Here is a 22777-nt window from a genome sequence, read left to right on the forward strand (position 1 = left end):
TTTTTGACTCCTGAGCATCACAATTTTGTTGGACACAATTTTAAGGTGGGTGGGAAGAAGCTGTAGGCAGGTGTTGACCCCTGTATTTTCGACAACACATGACAAATGTAATTTACCCAGTTGTTGATATAGGAATCCAGTAACCCCTAAAAGTCATCTTTCCATCACCCTCCATACTTTTTTCAACTTTCTAATGCCCACCCACTTGATATGTCACATTTTTCTCTAGTCATTTTATTATGAGCTAACTGTCCAGTTTTCCTGTATGTTGACCCAACTTTTCATAAACCCAGATAAAAGGAGCTGGGTAGAAAACTATGTCTGAACAGTGCTCTTCAATGAAACAAATACAAGTATAATATAGAAAATAGATATTACTATCCATTCTCCAATTCAATAAGAATTCCATGGCCTATGACATTGGTCTCCTTCAGGGTGTCGATGGTGGTGCAGTGAAAAGCACATTGTATGATGTAATATTTTATAAATGTGCTGTGTTTAATGTTGTGGTGCAGACATCTGATTGCCTAATAAATGACCCCAATAAGTTGATTACCACATACTTATTCCTGCTGAAAACTTTACAATGGCACTACTGAGAACTACAGGGGTGGCAGATTTGGGATGCTAAAGATTAAAACTTTTGGAGCCACTTGACATCTAAATCTGTAGGCTTGGGAACAAACATTTCAAGCAGAATAAGCCACATGTAACCACAGGGATGTGCAGAAGGCCTTGTATATCAATATGTGGATAAAAACTGAAGACACCCTGCAATTAGACTGTGCTGCTTGTGTCTATTTAGAAAGCAGACTATAGCAGCCGACTTAAGTGGACATTTGGTCCAACTTTCATAAGTCAGTTTGTAGGCCTAATATACAACAGTGAAGTCTTGGGAAAAAAGCACATCGCTTCTCCACCTGTCTCTTGCCAAATTATAAAAAGTACAGCTTAATAGTATCAAATGGCAAATCACCACAATCTTCTGTTCTCATTTAGTAACGAGGCAGAGGGGTTTAGGAATTAAAGTTACAGACTGTGTCACAGCAGCTGAGTAAACAATAAAGAAAACAGCTGAATGCTAAATTAAACAGTTCCCACTAGATTTTACTTTACATCTATGGGGCAGGTAAAGATAAAATGCCTCAAAACAAAATATGAAAAGTTTATTTTATTTTTTAGCAAAAATGCATGTTTTCCTTCTCGCTATAATCTAAGTGTAGAGCACAAAAGGATGTAGAATGTGGTGAAAGTCTTGCACAGAAGTCTGATGTCAGATAACTAAAAAAGATGAACAAACAAGCTCTGTACACACAGCATCGTTCTGTTCAATCCAGAAGGAAGAAAGGAGGACAAACAAGCTGAACATCACTGTGCTCTCCTCAACGGTGGTCTTTCCTGATCGGACATTCACCAATTTGCCACGGCAGATTGATGAGCAATTTCAGGAGACCTCGGTTTCCAGCAGATTTTCACCAAACAGCATGACTGTTCGTCTTGGGTGAGATCAATCCATACGTAGCTTAACCCATACAACCAATTATCACACAACTCATACCAACTTTGCTGAACAATGAAAAAGTAAAGGCTGTTTATTATGGGCTATATTCCTTGACACAAACATTAACCAGGCCCTCTGATACTTAGGACTTAACAAGAACACCTTTGTTTTCGTCAAAATAGCCACATTTTCTGATCCAGCAGAAGTCAATTTCTAAACTTTTTCTCCCAAAAAAAATAAAAAATTTTGCGAGTTAAAAATCTGCAATGTGGACAATAAAAGGAAAAAAAGCCACTCCTCATTCTATGCTAAACAAAAATGTTTTTGCTGGACACACATTTTAATATTAATTTAGTCTAAGGCTACATACACACGTTCAATAATTGTCATTGGAAAGGATCTTTCACAATGCTTTCCAACGGCAAGAGAATGCATGAATAAGCTCTGTACATACAGCGCCATTCTATGGAGAGGGGAGAACGACAGAGTGGCACCCTACTGCCCTTCACTTTCATCATGATAGTTTGTGGATCCACCAAGACTGATTCATGAACTACGAGTGCTGTACACACTTCAGATTCTCATACGATATCAGCCCTGAGGGCATTATCATACGAGAATCATCTGACGTTTGTACGTAGCCTTAGCACAGCTACCAGGGCCCAGGTACAAATGGAATTGTGTTCAACTAATGACAATGCATGTTGGAGAAGCTGCTGAGGATACGTTAAATGGCCCTCAACATTTAGAACTAAACAATATCAACTTGGCCCAAAAGAAAGACTTGTATGGAATATGTGGTCCTACAAAGGGTCATATTGTATGTGTGTGTGTCCCTTATGTGACCGCTTCCACTAACCTGCGTTTCATATGAGTGTTTGATATTGGTGCCAAGATGCTCACACAAGCCACTGTTTCCAAGTTTGGAATGGCTAAACTGGTTTCAAAACTAACCATAACCACATTTGAAGATTTTTCAATAGGTTACAAGAAAATGCCAAGCAAAACATCCACTTGAAAGTCAAATACATTACTGCAATAAATAACCACATATAAACTGGCAGGCATAGAAGAGTCTATGTTAATTAAAACACAATCCTAAATGCACAAAGAAAGTCATCAGAACCGCAACTCTGCTGATGACATAAAAAAAAAAACAGTTGCAAACAGGAACCAAAAATGTCATTTGCCTGGCCATAGAATGGCTGGTATGGTCTGGTACTACAAATACTATACTGGTGTATGTTTTCCTTTTGTTACCACTGTATTAAATGAGCAAGAAAGGTGCAAAATGCCAGTTTTGAAAGAAAGTCATCAAAACTAATCAAAAACCCTATTGCAGCCATAGAAATACCAGTTGCAAACACAAACTAAAATGGTAAGAGAATCAATGCCATTACTTGTAAGCAAGGAAAAAGATGCCAGCTATAGCAGAACAAATGTTCTCACTTATACATTACTAAGAATCCAATTGCTAGAAGTGCAAATTACTAGAAAATGGTGGTCTTAATGATTTCAGACTTAAATTTGAGTAACACATTCACAAGTTCCACCAACTTTTAGAAACTTGAAGATTTCCTAAACAAGATGCCCAGGCACACAAGTGCTGTGTTCAGTTCCTGGGACCAGGATTTACCTACCAGTGACATTCTACGCCTGTTACCACTACAATCCCAACAAACTCAGTACATTTGAAGGGCTAAGGATACTTAAATATCAATGGACAATAAAATGCAACCAGTTTGAAGATCAGCAAAATAAAACTTACCGGGAGAAGCCGATTCTTGCTGGTGACCTTCACACGCTAAGCTATTCTTGTGAAGTGCTGCTCTCCACTTGGTGCTCCACCAGCTTGGAGCAGCAGCCCCTCACATGACACTCGCAGCTGCCGACTTGTATCATCAAAGTAGGCATGCAATACTGTTTGTGAAGCTGGGAAAAGTCCCAGCAGACCGGCATGCAAACATTCCCCCATGCTTCATGAACAACCAGTTTGTGGACATAATGTACACAGTTCTTCCCACTTCAAACCCAACCATTTTACTTTGAAGAAGCATTGTAAAGAAAATATTACAACCAAGTATTCACAGAAATAGGACAAATGCAAGCACAATGATATAAAATAACCAAGCCATGAATGGCTTTTTATTTTTGGCTAGATGTTCACGTCATATAACATGGCAGTTGTCTTCTATGACTTGGATAAGATGGTGTTGTAGATGTCCATCACCAGAGTTCCAGGTTTGTTTTGGAAGCAATTAACCAAGACTAAAACTTGCATTAGTTTAGTTTAAATGTATTTTTAAATGTCATCCAGTTTATGGATTGTAAGGAAATGGCAAGTGTGTGTCGAACAGATTCAACTTCTACACCATGAACTAGCCACAAAGCTTCTGATAACTATAAAATTATGTCATTGGGTCACTTTATGTGACTATTACCGGTAGTACTCAGACAGCCTGCCAACTACTAGCTTTGTGTACCATTAGATTGGGAGTGACATGTCTATGGGCATTGTAAAGCGCTGCATAATATGTTGGTGCTAATTAAATACTGTGTAATAATAATTCTTAGGGTGTAGGGGTAATTTTTTCTTCTTTAAACGTAACCTTTAACCTTGAAGACATTTTTCCAAGTGCGCCGTTTTTTGCCCCGAAAGTGCTTTCAATATGCAAGCCAACAGAGGTTCTTCCCTTCCCACCTAAATTACATTCCATTTTCCAAGACAGCAAAAAAACAATAGGAAGGTGCAGGAACCAGCAGAGGTCAAGCTAGCTTCTCATACTGCTAAAAGCCTCTCTAAAATTGACATTTGCTCACCTTATAAGTATTGCTGCTCATCTTGGAAAAATAAATGGCACAAGGCCCACATTCCACCAGCAGTAAATAGGCTCATTGCACAGAAAACAAATGATTAGACTGAAAAAGAAGACACACAATTGGTAATGACAAATCAGATACAAGTGGAAAGGGATAAGTCACATGATGTGGACAAGGACACTCAACGCCTGGTTCTTTACCCAATAAAAAAAAAAAAAAAAAAAAGCCGAGATTGGTTTTTAGTTGGACAACAAAGTCTTATTCTGTGTATCAGATTTGTTATAAGCAGCAATTTACTCCTTGATCAGAAAATCCATTGTTACCACAAAAGCAAAAAACTGATAAAACGCAGTTAACGTGACTCTCAGGAGCTTGAAGTGATGCACTCCATTCTTCCTGCTGTCATATACTTATGTATCTCTGCATAGTAAATGTTACAGCCTCCTTCATCAAAGCTCTTTAAAATCCCTAGACAGCAGCCAAGCACAGCAATTTGGGAGGATGGGGAGAGTGTGACAAGCTCCCCTATAACTGGGTTATAAAATGGTAGGGGAGAGAAAGGAAAGACCCCATTTAAAGAAAAAAATAAATACATTTTTATTTTTTTTTGGTTAACGGGTGGTGCCCCCAGCTAAAAGGGGGTGGCGAGAACACTGGACTTAAAATATTCTTCTGAACTTGTTAGCATTTTTGACTACTTCAGAGGAGTCAGTTCTGTAGCATAGCCCTCTTCTCTTCAGGAAGTGTCTAATTACGGACCTTGTTGGCCCAGCTCCTCTGCACCTCCCACCATGATCTTTTATAAGGTAGCCAGAAAACCAAAAAAAAGGTCTCCTGACTGCTTGAATTCCAGATGGCAGTATATATAAGTACTTTAGGGATGTTAGATGACTACACAAGGAAGGATTATTATCTAACCCATGAAAAGTTAGATAATATTACACACCTTTTGCCCAGAACTTAGGTAGGTCAACCTTGCACGCCGAAACCCTGGGTAATATGGAGTAACCCAAATCTCACTGAAAAATGATCCTGCATTGTGTAGCAACATTCGCTTGCAGTATTCACAGTACTAAGCATTCCCTAGGATCCCGACAGCAGAATGAGGACGTGACCCACTGAACTATAAATGGTGGTATGTTATCTTATTTTACTTTATAGGCCCTTAAAGCAAGAGGAAACAGGCCCACACTTAAGAAATTGCTTTAAATAGAATAAACTCCATTGGGAACAATATTTTGTGCCTACACTTCAATTTGCCAACTACTGCAAACAGCAGGAGAAAGTATGTCAATGCCAAATTCAAAGAAATAGAGAAGAAACGGCCCTATGCTACTACAAAGACGGATCTTAGAGTAATAGAGAATTTCCATTTTTCCTGGAAATCCCCTTTATTTGCCGCTCTTCAGCGACACAGCAGGCAGAGACAGGCCGTCTTTGTGTAGAATGGAATTTTCAAGCATTGAAATCACACATGCAAATCCGCGCTGTGCTCAGACTAGACTCTCGGAACACAAGAGAACACGACTTTACTAGAGATCGCTCAGGGGCAGTTTTGTGCTAAGCTCCTCTCAGCAGTCAGAGAAAGAATGAATGTCACAAGATCTCGGTCTGCTCTATTTTATAGGCAATAAGCACATATTACACACATACAAAAGCTTCTTGTTCAGATTTAGTGGTCCTCTTTGTAAATATCCACCAGCAGCAACAGATTGTTTACAGATGAACTTATTTCACTGGAGACAATTCAGCACAACACACTGCTCCACAAGAACCTCCGAATGACCCAACAAGGTTCATTACAGTCCAAAGAATGCTGTGAAATAGAAACCGTTCATCAAAAAACTGGGGTAGAGTGGGAATCCAAATAAATGGTCAGAGTGTTGGACCTGATGTATAGAAGGGCAAAGCAGTAATATTTTTGCTTTGATGTGTATATTATTATCTATTATACAGTATTTATATAGTGTCAACATATTACGCAGCACTTTACAAAGTCATGTCACTAGCTGTCCCTCGAAGGAGCTCATGAATATCCCTATCATAGTCATTAATACAGTCTAAGGTCAATCTGGGGGGAAGACAATAACCTAACTACATGTTTTTGGAATGTAGGAGGAAACCAGAGTACCTGGTGGAAACCCACACAAACATGGGGAGTACCTGCAAACTCCATGCAGATAGTGTCCTGGTCGAGATTCTAACGTTGGACCCAGCACTGCAAAGGCCAGAGTGCTAACCACTGAGCCACCATGCTGCCATTTACCCAAAAGCTCTGGAGTCAGAATAAATTAGAACCCAGCAAAGTTTTTTATTTCTGTGCCCCCTCTAGGTAGAATAACCCTCCCTGTGACCGAAAAATAAAAAAATGCAATCTGCCAACATGGAAACCTGTACTAAACATCTGGAATTTTGCAGGGGTCTCCATTTTACTTCCTGCTTCATATCTGTGAACTAAAAGGAAACGACATATCACAAAAAGTAAAAATAACCCTTCTATACAAATTTGCTAAACCTTTAGCCCAAGCAACCTTTGCCATCACTAACCAGCTAACGGGGGATGATAGAAAAACTTGCATTCATTGCCAAGGTGCCAGCAAAGCAACCACACAAACTTTGTTAGTCACCCGGGTGAGGAGAACAAGGGCAGGTCCTAAATGGTGCAGGAAAGAATTTGTGGTAAAAATCACCAGAGAAAAGTAGGCAGGCATTGGCGTTGCAGCATTACTTTTTAGTTTCAATTTTTCCAGTGGCAAATACTAAAAATACCTTTTATGAAAAGGCCTTCCATTATTAAAGCCTGAAAAGTTAAAAGTATTTTTAGAATGGTGGCAGGAACCGCGGTTCCCTTGCAGCTTCCAATGGATAACAACTTGCTAGATGCTTTAATAGTTGCACTGGTTCTTAATAAACCAGAATTTGAGCATTTTACAGCAGGTGGAGCTGAACTACTCACCGACACCTACCATTCATTCCCTATAGGAGGCTACAGGTGAGAGGATACACGCAGCATCCCACCCATAGGCGTGTTCCAGTGGTGTTTAACCATATTACAACCTCACCACCAGTCTGACCTAACCTCTTTATGTGCTAAAGTAAAGCATGCAGCAGGGTGGTTTAGACCTGGACATAGGTGCAGCAAATTTAAATTTCCTGCATGCACTTTAAAAATGAACAGATTTCAGCTGCTCATTTTTGGGTACTATCAAGCTTTTATGTCATACAGTGCATGGCTTCCTTGCATGGAACATTCACATACACAGTATCAGTGCTTTTCCAGATGTTGCTGTTTCTCATAATCTCGGGTGTATGGTACTCATGCAAAAATAGCATTTCTAAAACGGTTCTAGCATACTCATGGCTCTATTTTCAGTCCGTTTAATGGAAAACAAATTACTTCTTGCTATTTCACAGCAGAAAGCTTAATAATAATTTAATACTCCTGCTAGGATACAAGTAACCTCTTCACTTCCTGTAGGACACGGTCGCTTTCATCTTGATACCAGGGAGTATTACCCTGCACCTGTTTCCAAAGCTAGCTCACATCTTCAATCCAGCTCTACGAAGGAATCATTTTTCTCTCCAGACTCTACACAACACCTTCACTTTCCAACTGGATAATGCAGCTATAATTCCCTTTCTGTCAAGATATTGGACTCACATTTAGCTACTGACTCCATACATATGTAACCCTACTGACAGCCAAAATTAATGGGAAAGCAAGATCCTTGGTTTAATCTTATTTCTTTAAAAGGTGTTGAATGATAAGTCAGTATAAATACTCTTTTAAAAAATCATATTCCTATGTATAATTTGTAACTTAACATGTTGAGCCAGGCCGCCATATTTGCTCCTTCGATATCTGTGCAGTGCTTTCTGCTGCACTGTTGACTTGTCTCAGTTACCTCCATACTGCAATTGTTTGCATGGGTGGTTCAGCCCACATTGTCAAAAACTTAGCAAGTTGTTGAGCATCAGTTGAAACAACTGCAGGGGATGCAACAGTACTCAATCGCCACTCATTGAGCAAAATATCCATAGTGTTCTGCTTGACAAAGCGAGAATGCCAAATTGAGTTTATATAAAAATGCATACTTGCACATTATAGCAAGAGATCTTCCAAAATATTTAGATCAGCTTTAAAGGTGGCCAACTCTAGCCAAGCAGAGGGCAAACTACTCACCAGTATTGCATGTAGCTTCCCTTAAAGTGATCTTACCTTTACTGTATTTTCATGTTCTGCACTGTGTGGCTGGGTGGGGGCTGCTTGGGGAAGCAAAGCCCTGCTCTAAATATTTGATTCTATCAGACTTTAACAATTATTTTTGAATAATAAACAGAGGTAGGTTCACTTTCGTTGTGTTCAAAAACCTTTTCATAAAATAGGTATCCAGTGTTGAACCCAGAAATTTTTTTAAGCCAGGGGGGCAGAAATAGTAGGCGGGTGGCAGCCCTTGTATTGTGTTTCAGCTATTCAGTAACCACCCAAAAACAGCCGGGTGGTTATTAAAAAGTGCCGGGTAGTGCGCCCAGCAAAAAGGGGCTGGGGAGAACACTGGGTATCCTGCATTCAAGAAAAAACACTTATATGACAGAGACAAAGACTCAATCTCAAAACGTGATTGGGGGAAGATTTTTTATGCCACCAAAGTCTGCCATATGTAAACATTCTGTGAATAGTTGCACATCACAGACAAAACCTCCGGCAGCCCAGCTCCACTAAAACCGCTATAACATTTTGTAATCCTCCCTATACAAAAAACTACCCTAAATTCAGGTCCCCATTTACCAGTTTTTGTTTTTCAGTGTCCCTCGTACCAATTTTATTAATTTTTGATGCCAGAAGATTAATTAATTTTCTAAATCCCTATTAGGCGACATTACATGTAAGCACAACATGAAAAATCTAGTGAATATAATGTGTGTAATGAGCTTTAGAGATTAACATATACATTTAAATTGGCTTTAGGCTTCAGAAACAAATTTAAAGGCCACCTACAGTTTGGCTATATTCAGACTGGTGATGAGGTGACTACATGTAAAATCTAACCTGCCATAGCTCAATAGTAAATAAGGGTAAGAGTGAGTGGCTTGGTAAGCCCGTAGCCAACCGGGAACACTCGCTATGTCTGCAGTCATAAAATAAACTAGTAGCCATTTTTTTTTTACTAGGTAGGTAACAAAAATGTTAAAGCACAGAAACAAAACCTATCCACCCAACTATTTTTGACAGATTGCATTATTCTGCCAATATTCTTTATTATATTGAAATTTTCTATTGAAGGTCGGCTTGACGAACAATGAAAGGGCCCTAAACAGAAGTGGGTCCCTTTGTCCAGCCTTGGCTAAAGGATTATGAATGTATTGTAAATGTTTGATTTGCCAATTCTATGGAAACACATTTCTTATGCTCAATGTGTTGTTTGTTTTCCCTATGTGCAATACATAAATATAATGAACTGTATCAATCACAGTTGTTTGTTTTAAGCTTTCTCCTTGCATTTTTTTTTTTGCATTTTCAACATATTAGAAATGCAAAACAAACTCCAAGATAATTCTCACTCTCTTCTCTTCCCGTGAATTTACACTATTCAAAAAAGGAACACTAAAATTACAAATTACAGATCTTGATGAAATATTCAAGTTGAAAATATTGATTGATATACAATGTATAATCCATTAAAAACAATTCAAAGATTAATGGAAACCCCGATCATTCACCCACTGAAGGAAGAATCAAAAAAACACAATGAAAATTAAAAACCTGAAATCACAGAATGATCAAACTTGTGTGGCTCAGTAATGTGTATGGCCCCCATGTGCTTGTAAGCAATTCCAAAAAAGTCTGGGCATGATGAGACGGCAGATGGTGACCTGGTGGATTCTCTTCCCAGACCTGGATAAAGGCACCATGGTCAATGGCATCAATGCCTTTATCATCCATGAATTACCTATACCTCCAGCCACATGAGTACATATATTGTCTTGCAAGAGCAGGCACAAAAGGGCCTTCATCCCGGTTCCTAACAGGGTTTAGCATACCATTAGCTAGTACAAGGTCTGTGAGGACCACCAAGGATGTGAGCACCTCACCATCAATAACTCACTACCAAGCTAGCCATGCTGAATACTGTTACAGGCAGCAAAATGCTCATCACATCATCTCCAAACTATCACAAGTGCTCAGTGTAAACTTCTGTGAAAGGAAAAGGGTGTCAGTGCCTGATAATTTGTGTAATCACTGGCAAATGCCAACTGAGGTGCCCGGTGTTCACAGGTCCCACTACAGGAGGTCAAACCCACATGCCACTCTCATGGAGTGCTTCTGACAGTTTAGTCAAAATCATGTGCACGAGTGGCCCACTGGACGTCATCCTGTAGGGGCCGTGGCCCACTGGACGTCATCCTGTAGGGGCCGCGGCCCACCTCTCCGACAGCTGGGCCGCGAGAGTACTGAGACAAGCGGGGTCAAAAGAAGGGGGCGCAACGGCTACAGCCACACACCTTGCCTCCTGTATGCATCGTAGGCTCTTTTTTGGAGCACTATACATTAGTTTGTGGAAGTTTCTAAACTAAAAATGTACTGCAACCAATCTTCCTATCCTATATGCTGCAACAGAAGCATGTCATGGTGATTCTGAGGGGTTCACAGAGGAAATTCATCAAAAGGGTTTATTTATTTAAGGTTGTATACAGGTCCAACTGATGAAGGGTCTACAAAACTACAGGACATTAGAGGCTCACCCATTATATTTGGAGGGTATCGTATTCAACCTTGGTCTCCAGCACAGGGATGCAAATTTTGCACATATATTTTTTTTTATAAAAAGATGCAAGATATTTTGTGCATATTTACCCACACTGAAAAAATAAAACCTTTCCAGAAGCCCATGCAAAATGCACAGGAAGTCTTGGATCTCCAACAAAGCATTAATGCTTTTAAGTTTTCTGATACAGGTTTTTTACTGTTCAGAGACTGGCAAATTGCCATGATCTTCAAGCAGTACCTCACCATAAACCCATTATTGCCATGGTGTATTGTTGGAAAACGTAGCTCCTCTGCTGTGTCAAAGGAGTTGGTTGTCTGAGACAACGTCCATGTGTTACACAGCCTCTGCTCGCTTGATAAATCAAAAACAGGGGTCAAGGCCACAAGGTCTGCACCCTCATCCTCTGAAGTATTGTGCAGGCCAAGGAACATTTCAAAGCAAGTTACAGGTATGCCAACATCGTTACAGAAAGATTAGAGCCTCATTTATACAGCAAATTAAAATGTATATGTATAAATGTATATATGCTGAAGGCAAAGGGGGGGTCCCTTTCTTTCCCTTACTTCTATTTAGCATGCTGGGCATGAGGTTTTCCTCAACTACTAAAATATATCAGCAACAAAAACTTAAAAGCCACCCCAGAGAAAGAGCACAAATACGCAATTACTGGAAAGGAAATAGGAGCTCTTTCCCCCTCTAACAAGCTAAATGCAGAAATTTCTGGGATGAATACAAGGAGTAGGTGATCGTACTGGGGCACCCAATGTATCGGGAAAACTACATAAAAAGGTACATGTACTCCCAGTGTACTGTGTAAGACTAAACTAAGGTGCACACAGACACCATTTGGCAACTTGTTTCTTTAAAAGGATCACAAAACTGGCTAAACAAAAACATAAGTCTAAAACGATGAACACTAAAACTATGTATGAGAAAACGAGATTTCCAAAACTAAAATGACAAATACTACTACTGTATTTAAACCTGTAAAAAAAAAAAAAAAAGTTATAGATACACTTTAGGTATTAAGGGCAGGGCCCCCATTGCAGCTTGTTTTTTTAACATCAATGTGCTGTTGGTTTGAAATATTTGAATGATTACATGCATCTATAATAATAGTCATGTTTGCCAAACATGGTTTGAAGAGTGCCAAGAGAAACATTAATGTCAACAACAGCGTATGTATGGCAAGCACACGCCCAAATGGAACAAAACCCAACAGCAGTCTTGGCTGGTTCCCCTACCTGTAAAAAAGTTGTAGTATGGCAAATCATAAAGAAAAGCTAACAAGAAGGTTCATGTTCAGAAAGGTACATAGTTCACATGCAGACATGAAATATAATTCCCACAGCAGATATGTAAACACAAGTGGAAGGTACACAATTTAGAATCTGAGCAGAATATAGTACAGGAATTTTGATTTCATGCAGCCTCCACTGAACAGATAGCTTTATCATGGCAGTCTGATCCGGTGACTCAGTGGTCATACAGAAAGACCGCCAGGCACCACTGCAGTTCAGTCACTGTTTACATGAGCTATTATCTCTCCTGCCAAGGACTCATCAGTGTTATCTGCAATTCCCAGCATGTGTTACTCATGTCAGGATTACCAAAGTGGGATGACAGGGCAATGAGAACAAATGGATAATCATTGGGAGTCTGACCTCTTTTACTGTGCCATATGAGCCTGTGATTTGCCTGGGAAATGTACCTTCATCTGAAACAATACTGTGCTTTTATGGCCTCATTTACTTATCTCAATCAAAAGGCTCAAATGTCAAAGTGAAAGCCAGACAAGGGAAAGCACAAAGCAGGCATACAGCATAATCTATATTGATCGTATTGCTGAAGATTTGTAAAAATATTACCTATTATGTTGTACAGAAAGCGGACCTTTGCAAATCTTAGTGCCGAACCTATAAGACAGCCCACAGTTCCTGGTATACTGATCATTTCATATGTTAGGATTTCCTTTTTTACAAACTCCAGGCTACATACATTCTTGGCCATTAATATTATTAATATTTATGCATATAGCCCCATCCTCTTCCATGGAAAGATGACCCATTGAAATACAGAAAACAGAGGGTGCCATAAATACATAAAGTTAATACACAGTACAACATGAACATATAGCAATATAAATACACATACATAGTTAATGTGAAATATGGTTATCTGGAAAAAAAAATTCAATTTAGAGGGAGGGTGGGAAACCAGGAACAATAGTCCAACCCTAGAAATTTACAGCTACTAAGTTAAAGAACATCCTGAGCACCATTGATACCCGAGGAATCTAAAATATATGTAGGCTACACTGAAACAAATCAATCATGTTTTATAATTGTTATTATTACAGAGTATGTATATAGCGCCAACATATTGCGCAGCACTTTACAAAGGCTGTAGTCATTTCACTAGCTGTCCCTCAGAGGGGCTAACAAATTAATGTTCCTAACAGTCATATTTCTTTACATTCTAGGGTGAATTTTGGGGGAAGCCAATCAACCTAATGTATGTTCAAAATGTATGAATGTTTTGGAAAGTGGGAGGAAACCGGAGTACCTGGGGGAACCCATGCAAACACGGGGAGAACCTGCAAACTCCATGCAGATAGAGCCTTGGCTGAGATTCAAACCTGAGACCCAGCGCTGCAAAGGCCAGAGTGCTAACCCCTGAGCCACTTTAAAGCCAGATGAACCAAATATTTGTAAAACTAATTTCTTTATGTTACTCCAAGTTTAGGCTTACACCTGCTTTGGGACTGATAGATCCCACATGGCTCCTAGGAGCTGGTACATTGCCATCTGCTCCCAAAAAAAAAAAAATCACAAAAAATCCCCTCTCTGAACAGGTACGGTGGAGCAAATGTGACAAATGGTTCTCTATTCTGCTAAAGCTTCCTTACTATTCTTGCCTGGTGCCCTGTACTTCCTACACTCGCAACTACTCACATTGTGACAGAAGCAGAACTAAATTAACAGGAAATATATGCAATGTCTAGAGAACAGCATTTATGTAATTTCCTTACTATAATGAGCTATTAACTGCCTTAGTAAACAGCCACCTAAATGAGCATACCAGAAGCATTGTGATGTAAACAAAACCTGATAATTCTATTTAAGAGGATGTTTATACCGACTGAGCAGCACAAAGATGGACCGCCACATCTCTGTACGGCTGCAGCCACTGTACAATAATTACATTACCGTCATCTGGTTTATGTAAAGGGTTTCCTAATGTTATGGATAAATATGGTGATAGAGATGTTAAATGAAGGATAACTAGTGATTAAGTGATATTTTGCAGCCATCAGATGATGCCAAGTACAATAATCTCATATTAGTTACACTACCAAGTTTTTTTTTGGTGCAATTGTAAATCTAACACAGCTGCAACAATATAAAATATATGCATCTCAAAAGGTCTCTATTTCTGTACCACTGGGAATATTTAAGAAGAAGTTTCAATAAAGGTAGCTACTATGTGTGTTGTTTTAAGAACAAAGGTGTCGGCTGAAAGTTTTCTATTTCCATCTATCCATTTAATCATGAAATCTATGCAGTCATGCCACCAGATTTTTCTATATTGTATTTACAGCAGAACTAAAGATCAGACAGATCATTACAAAGATCAAAGCAACAGGCAATGTCCCTGCTGCAATGATCCTTTTTACCTGCCTGATTGCTTCCAGAAATCCAGGTTTTCCGCTGCACATGCTGGGAATGAATGAACTTCCACGCACCTGTGCAGGAGTTTTCTCATCCTGGCATGGCCAACCAGGATGGCTGGAGATCATAAGGAGGAAGACGAAAATGAGGAAGAGGGCATCACCCTGCGATGGCACGGGGATAGGTGAGTAGCACGAGTTTATTTCCACTTTAAGCACCACAGCCTTATCTACCTGTCGACAGTCTGTGCTTAGAGAGAGGCAGGAAAATCAGACATGAGGTCATCCTTCTTCTCACTCTGCCTGTCAACACATGTGAACTGCAGCATGCTTGACTGGAGCCTAGCATTGCCCATTTCCTTTTCTGTGCTAATACTACAATACTGATGATACAAAAGATTTATAACCAAGTCAGGTTGAGATCCTTACACAGATTGCATTTAAAACACTTAGGGCCAGCGTACATCCAGGTATTTACAAAAGAACTGCTTTTTCTCCTTTTACAGATTAAGAAAGTAAACTGAATCTGCAACAGATTCTGAATAATCCCAAAAATGCTTCAAACTAAAATAATTGCACACTGCATTTGCCTATCAACACAAAGTCTTAATCATTTTTAGATAAATACATGGATACAATACACACATTAATGCAGCTTTCTATTCATAAATACTGAATTTATTTTTAAAAGCAAGCATTAGAGGAACCTGAAATTGACCTGGGACTGCAATTTTATTGTTATCAAGAGACATTCTGATAGAATAGATCACAATGACAAGGGATCAGTTTATTAGTCTGCTACTTCTCTTTTCCTTGTCTAATCAAAGTCTGGAGGAAGGAAAAAAACGGTGAAAATTAGGTCCCCTGCCCTTCCATACAACAATGTGCAAACCTCAGAATTGAAGGATCAGAATTAAAAAGTTGTCAGATAAAACATCCAGAATATATACATGATCTGCGTATTTAGCTATTCACCTGGAGTTGTTTTAGGCAGATCACAACTTTCAGATGATGCAGACACTAGTTTAAAACTGAACGGGGGGGAGCAGATACTGGGGTGCTGGTATTTGCTTATAAGAAGGCAAACAAAGTGTGTAACAGGTTTTCTCAACCTCCATAATAAACTTCAGTAGAAGCAAACTCAAAATGTAGATTATTTTAACAAAAAGAAAAACCCTTTAACTGGCTCCCGTTGATTTTGGTCTTACAACACACGAAGCATGTGCCATAAAGTGTGGAGCCCTGGCTTTATGCTTGGCACTGCCATGAATGGACCTAGAAGGCAGAGAAAATGTTAAAATTTCACCAACAGTTGCATAAAGAACATAAGACAACTCAGCGGAAACAGTCAGACCCAAAGATGGTGACTTCATGGGATGTAGCAATGACAGGATCCCAGACCTGCCATAGCTGCAGAAAGAATAAAAAAGCAGGTGTACGCCATACACAGGTTTTTTTATTACATTCATGGCAAAAGCTCACCCACGCCAATTAGTTTCCAAATTAGCCGTGTCTAGCCAACAAAGGGCCACGCATGACACAAGATCATCATTACTGTCTGTTCTATCTTACTAAAAAAGCCAAATGAACCCAGATAATCCCACTGTCTCTACAGCACCTGCAACTCTGTTATGGAAAAGTCTTTTAATCCCATTAGAATTTTCCACCCATAGACTATTGTTCCTTATAGACCCAAGCTGCTTTCAATTTTTTCTTATAACAGTGAAGACTTAAGGGACACAAGCAAAGATGTTCACTTACGAGGATCATACAAGAAGATCTTTCCAGCACTGGAATGAATCCTGGCATCTAAGTGCTGTCATATCTCTAGCCTGCTTAGAATCACTGGAAATCCCACAAACTGTCCAGAAAAAAAAAACACAGAAATGACATTTTACAGGAGTTTTTATTTTTTTCCAAGTACAATATGCAAGAAAAGAGCTGGAAAAATGATCAGCATTTAATAAAACACACAGCCAGAGAGTGTTGCAACAGAGAGTTCTGAAATGTGCTATGACCCAAAAGTACAACCATAGCAGGAGAACAGATGATGGAAGTAACTCTGCCACAGGATCCCAGCCATCCTCCTGAATATTTGTACAGTGAATCAATTCATTTGTCCCCTGGGAAATCTAACTTAACTTCTGGCTTGTCTTTCAGGTATGAGAGCAGAACAATAACCCAAGCACACATAAAAGGAGTTTTCAAAGAATACTTTGCACCAATAAATTACAAAGTGACATCATGCAATCCACAAAGCCACTATTTTGGCGCCTTCAACGACTTCATCAAAGGGTCCGTCCACCAAAATGTGATTCTTGCTTTATTTCCACCCACCATGGAGTTCTGGGTGCTCCAAAATTGAAACAATGCCAGCATCTCAGTGAGAAGGGGGAGTGGGTGCATAAATATTAACACCAATATATCATGTCAACCACACAGGGAGGGCATTGTTTTTAAATGCAAATTAATTTGTATTGTAAGAAGCATAACCATCACTGCAAAGCAGGAAGTGAGCCTAAATAAATATGGCTGTCTCCATGTACATACAGCAATTTGCCAAAACATAAAACCACTGGCAGGTGAGTCGCATGGATTATCTTGTTACAGTGGCATGTAAAATGAAGGAAAACATTAGGGAATTGAACAGTCAATGCTAGACAGAAAAATAGACAAGCGTAAAAATCTTAGCACCTATGACAAAGATAAAATAGAAAGCTAGACAGGCAAGTCAGAGCATGTCCAAAATGGCAGGGCCTGGTACACAGTGATTGGTACCTGCTAAAAAGGACCCAAGGAAGACCAAATGGTAAACCATAGATGGGCCAATGAGTGCCCAAGCTTCTTTGAGGCAATCTAGCTACGGTAGCATAACCTTCTATTATTATTATTCAGTATTTATATAGCATCAACATATTACACAGCGCTGTACAAAGGCCATAGTTATGTCACTAGCTGTCCCTCAAAGGGGCTCACAATCTAATGTCCTTACCATAGTCATAAGTCATTAATGCGGTCGAAGCTCAATTTACGGCCAAATTAACCTAACTGCATGGAGGAAACCGGAGTACCCACAGAAACATGGGGAGAACCTGCAAACTCCATGCAGATAGTGTCCTGGCCGAGATTCGAACCTGGGAGCCACTGCGCTGCCCATAAAAAAACAAAAAAAAAAAAAAAAAAAAAAAAGGGAAAGAACACACGGGCATCACAATGTGCTGGGGTTATACATACACAGACAATAATGAAGCCCATGATGCTCAGCATACAATGGCACGTAATTATCATGGAGAAATGGTAGAAGGTGGCCTGGTCTAATGAATCACTTTTTCCTTTAGATAATTTAGCTGCTTGGGTAGGTGTGTGCCATTTATCTGTGAAGGAGAAGGTCTGCAGTGCAATTTAAGGAATCTGACGATAATGTATTGGTGCCAGACACCTTCAGAGGTCTTTGCAGGCCATGCCACGATAGATCAGAGCTATTTTAAGAGGGAAAGTAAATAATATTAGGCAGCTGGTTTTTTATGTTTTGGCTGATCAGTATATTAAAGTTGAACTTTAGACACCACTTAATGGGAAAGATTTTCCATCTACCCTTGCCCTGACTGCCACCTTTGGGGCATATTGCCCTCAATTCCTCAGTCAGCCCCAAAGGGACCACAGCCAGCCATAAAAGTTTGAGAGATTCTCTAACATTACCCTCTTCCAAAGACATATGAAGGAAGAATGGGGCATTAGATGAGGCAGAATGTTTGGGTCCCCCAGTGTTTGACACTGAGAAGATGCACCATTTACTTTACCTGTACTAACAAAGCCCCTTCAGACATCAACTGTTCAATGTGCATCCTTCATTATGAAATAACAGGCAGGTGCACAGCTTCAAAAACTGCAGCATCTTCCTGGTTTACTGAAGGAGCATAAATATTATTGCTGGGGCCCCTGGACATGCACTGGGCCCTAGACTGCAGTTTAGATGCCCTTATTGATAATCTGGCTCCTCTGCCCTCCTCCTGGAACCAAGTTGTAATGTAGAACTCATACTCCACCAGTGTTCTCCCCAGCCCCTTTTAGCCGGGCCACCACCCGGCACTTTTTAGTAACCACTCGGCCATTTTTGGGTGGCTACTGAAGAGTTGGGTCACAATACAGGGGCTTCCACCCACCTACAATTTCTTTTCACCTGGCTTAAAAAAAAATCTGGGTTTAATACTGCTCCACAATCTAGGTGCCATTATTATTGAGGACCCAGGTAACACACCTGCATTAACAACCCTACACAATCGGAAGCAGAGTACACCTGGCTCTTGGGATTGTCTAGCCCGAACTTACGTGGCATCAAAACACTGACTGATCCATTGTTTTATGACAATAAGGTACTTTCCTGGGCTATTGAAGGTTTATACTGCTAAATTATTGTAATTTTCTTGGAATGAATGAAGCCATTATTCAAGATAGCATTATGCCAAGTGACACTGCTAATACTAGAAAAGACCGGTGGGCTGGGGCACTCAAAGGCCCACGGACTGTCAAATATGGAGATTAAAACAATAGAATTACTTTATTTTAGGGTTTAGAAAAATCTAAGGTGACTTTTAGCGTCATAGAAAAACCCTGCACCCATATACACATTTGTAACAATAGCTCTGTGTATTCGTCTGGAGTAAGTATAAATATATACATGAAATTCAACAGTGACACGCTTCGCTACACGTGAAATCCACACATATGGAAGTTTTGTCTACCCCTGGGAAAATGTTCACCTGCAGCAAGTCACATTTGGATCAGGTATCATTCATGATTTAGTCTGTGTTTACATGACATCATCGGGCGCACGATCTCCTGGGTGTGTAACACATTCAATGTCCGTGAACAAAAACACACAAATACACATGACCGTGCAGCAGAATCACATTACAGTCTGCCATACAATTCACAGTAACCATTCTTCCAAGGCTGTAGACTAAGCAAATGCAATTTTAAACTGCATAAAAATGCTTTAAGGGTAATTTCAGACATATAGTGAGCATATGAAGCATTCTGATGGGGGCTCAAACTCTTCCATTCAAGTGAAAGGGGGCAGAGGGGAACCAAATTTTGAATGCATCTCCAGCAGATCACTGCATGGTTGCCAAAAAAGACAAGTGGCTTTTGGCCAAGAAGTTGGCACAGTTTGCTACTATTATGGCCGAGAAGGATGCAAATATTTTGTTGCTCGAAATGGGGGTAAAAATGTAGGTCAATGGGGCAGGTTCAGACCTGCAGTGGGATATATTAAGTAATATTGCAGCCCTGGTTCTTCTTTACAATATCAGATTTGATAGCAGGTGACAGCAGTACTGAACAGCTCATTGCTACCCCCATTCAATCTCTATTGGGCTGCCGTGGGGAGGCAGTGATGCCCTGGCATGAGGAAGCTGTAACAGCAACCTCAACACCCATCTGAACAAAGCCTAAAAGGTGCCCAACAATGTCCTTACATAGGTCACAATTTAGGTAAATGCAATCCAAGAAACCCCACATTGCATGGCAAGGGGCCACTCACCAACATTGACATCTAGCACATGGATGTTCCAGACCCGTGTACAGGTCCGTGCAGGAACATAAGCTCCATAGTTCAAGCTTTGTACCAGGAAGAAGATCCGCCATCTTCCTCCAATGTGGAGACAGGACCCCACTTTAGGTGCCATGGTGATCAATGCAAACAGAACTTTGTTCAAGACCCACAATGTAAAATTAATGGAAACTCAATTATTGTACGCAGGACCCTTCTTTCAGACACACGCACAATACACTTTATGCAGACACCACTATCACCTTTAACACAATATATGTGGACAACCCATCTTTTGGAATCATTAGGCCCTCCACCCCCCTCCCCACCCAAATGAAGACATCCCTTCTACAAAAAACCATCATGCACTATATGCATTCTTCAAGATCCTTTATAAAGACACCCTCCCTATAACCCCAATGTAGAGCTGACAGCCCCAATTTCAAAAGCCATCATGCAATATTTGGAGTTTAGGACTTATATGAAGACTCGCCTTCTTCAAAACCCATCATGAAGAACAAGACCCCCTCACGTTAGAGCCCCTTATGGCAGACCACCCTCCTCTCTGCAAGATATGAAGATACCGCCAATTCAAACCCCTTTAGGACAGAGACCCCCCCCCACTTATAGCCCTCATTAGACACCCTTCCAGACCCCATTATGCAATATAAGCACCCCTCCCCCCTTTAAGATGGAAAGAGGAAACCACTTTCAAGACCAAAATAATGGGGTATAAAGGATCTGCCCCATACAATGTGGGTGAATGCTCTCTTATTGTACCCCATCATATAGGTATGATAGGTATGGGGGTACACCTTTGCATTCCCCAGGTAAGTAGCTCACCACCCACCTTCAGGTTACAGACTGGGACAACCTACCTAGAGCACCTACCTCCATGGGGATGTCTCCAAGCAAATATTGCCCCCCATCCATCAATACAAGGACAGCTGGCATAGTAGGTCACACTGGCACCCCAATGTAGCCATGGATAACCCCCCAACATCTCCCCCACGCTGCAAGACGTGCAGCGCCCCCTAGTGTTCCCCCCACCTGTGTGCATGCTGCTTACCTGCCCCCCGGTACAGCACACCTGCCCCTCACCCCGAGCACAGGGCTCCCCCGGCTCTCCGCACTCCTCTTCTAACTTCTAGCTGCAGACACAAACTTTCCCCGCCGGGCCTGTCACTCACCCCGGAGACCGAGAGATGAGCCGCTGCACTCCCCGGGCTCTGACGCTTCCCTGGGCTCCTCCAACTTGTAGAGCTCAGCGCCCTCCTCCCCCGAACCTCCCAGACACCGGCTCTGCGCGCCCCCGACACACTGCGCGCCAAGGCTTCCGGGCTGCTCGTGCACGAGAGGAGTGGGCGGGGCCACTTATAGGCAGCTGGGAGTTCACATTGATGCCATGGCTGCACACAGGGGCACTCTGCTGGCCCACAGAGACATGGGGTATATTTATAAAACAGGGAATTCCCTCAAACATTCCCTTGTGGGAATATTACAGGTCTATGAATTTCAAGACAGTATCAGAATGTTTGAGTGAATGTCAGATTCACTGCTTTAAAAATAGAGCCCAGGGTGTTATAATATTTTAATACTCACAAAAAAAACTACCCCCCAGCCCTGTAAAAAAAAGTATAAAGAGGAAGTAAACTGAAAAACACAGAAAACAAATTAACTTACCTTCAATCCCGCAGCGGTCGATCCATCCTGAGGTGTCTTCCATCGGGTCCCACGTCGTCCCGGCATTCGTCTCCGTGCCGGGCGCCGCCATCTTAGCCTCTTCTTCCAGGTTCTTCTACCTACATTACCTGACCCAGGTGCAAGATCAGGTGACCTAGGTTGGAAAAAAACTTGCCGATCTCACCGCGCATGCATGACATTGGCAATTTTTTTCCCTTTTCACGAAAAGGCTCAGAAGGAGCACCCAAGAGCCTCCCAGGAGGCCCAACGTAGGTATCCCAGGAGGCTTTGCGCTCCCATTCATTCTCCATCATCTAGGTGAGAATTAGGGGGCCGTGCTGCACACTTTTTTTTTTTATTAAAGGGTGTTGCATTTAAAAAACAAACAAACAGAATTTTTACTTTACATAAAAGGATTGTCTACACTTTAATGAAAAAAATGAAATTTCTGAGTTTAGGTACGCTCTAGGCAAAAGTTTGTGATAGGTTATGGAAGGCTTTGACCCTCTGTTAAGCCATTAAGGCTGTGTTCCCGTTATTATTGAGATTTCTGCAAAGCCATCCGTATGTGTTACCCCGCCTGCTTCTGTAGGGTGGGTAAGTGTTTGTAGGTAGGTGTAAAGAACAGAAAATCATAAAATTGCAAGTAGGTAGGTTGGTTATTGCAGAAGAGACAGGCACTGTCCCTGCCATAAAACATACTTACCCGAATCACAATTGTTTTCTGCAATGGGCACATGTATCTGGTCTAGTTAAGGAGCAATTCTGACATTCACTGAAAC

The sequence above is a fragment of the Pyxicephalus adspersus genome, chromosome 5 (assembly GCF_032062135.1).
Source record: "Pyxicephalus adspersus chromosome 5, UCB_Pads_2.0, whole genome shotgun sequence".
NCBI lineage: Eukaryota > Metazoa > Chordata > Amphibia > Anura > Pyxicephalidae > Pyxicephalus > Pyxicephalus adspersus.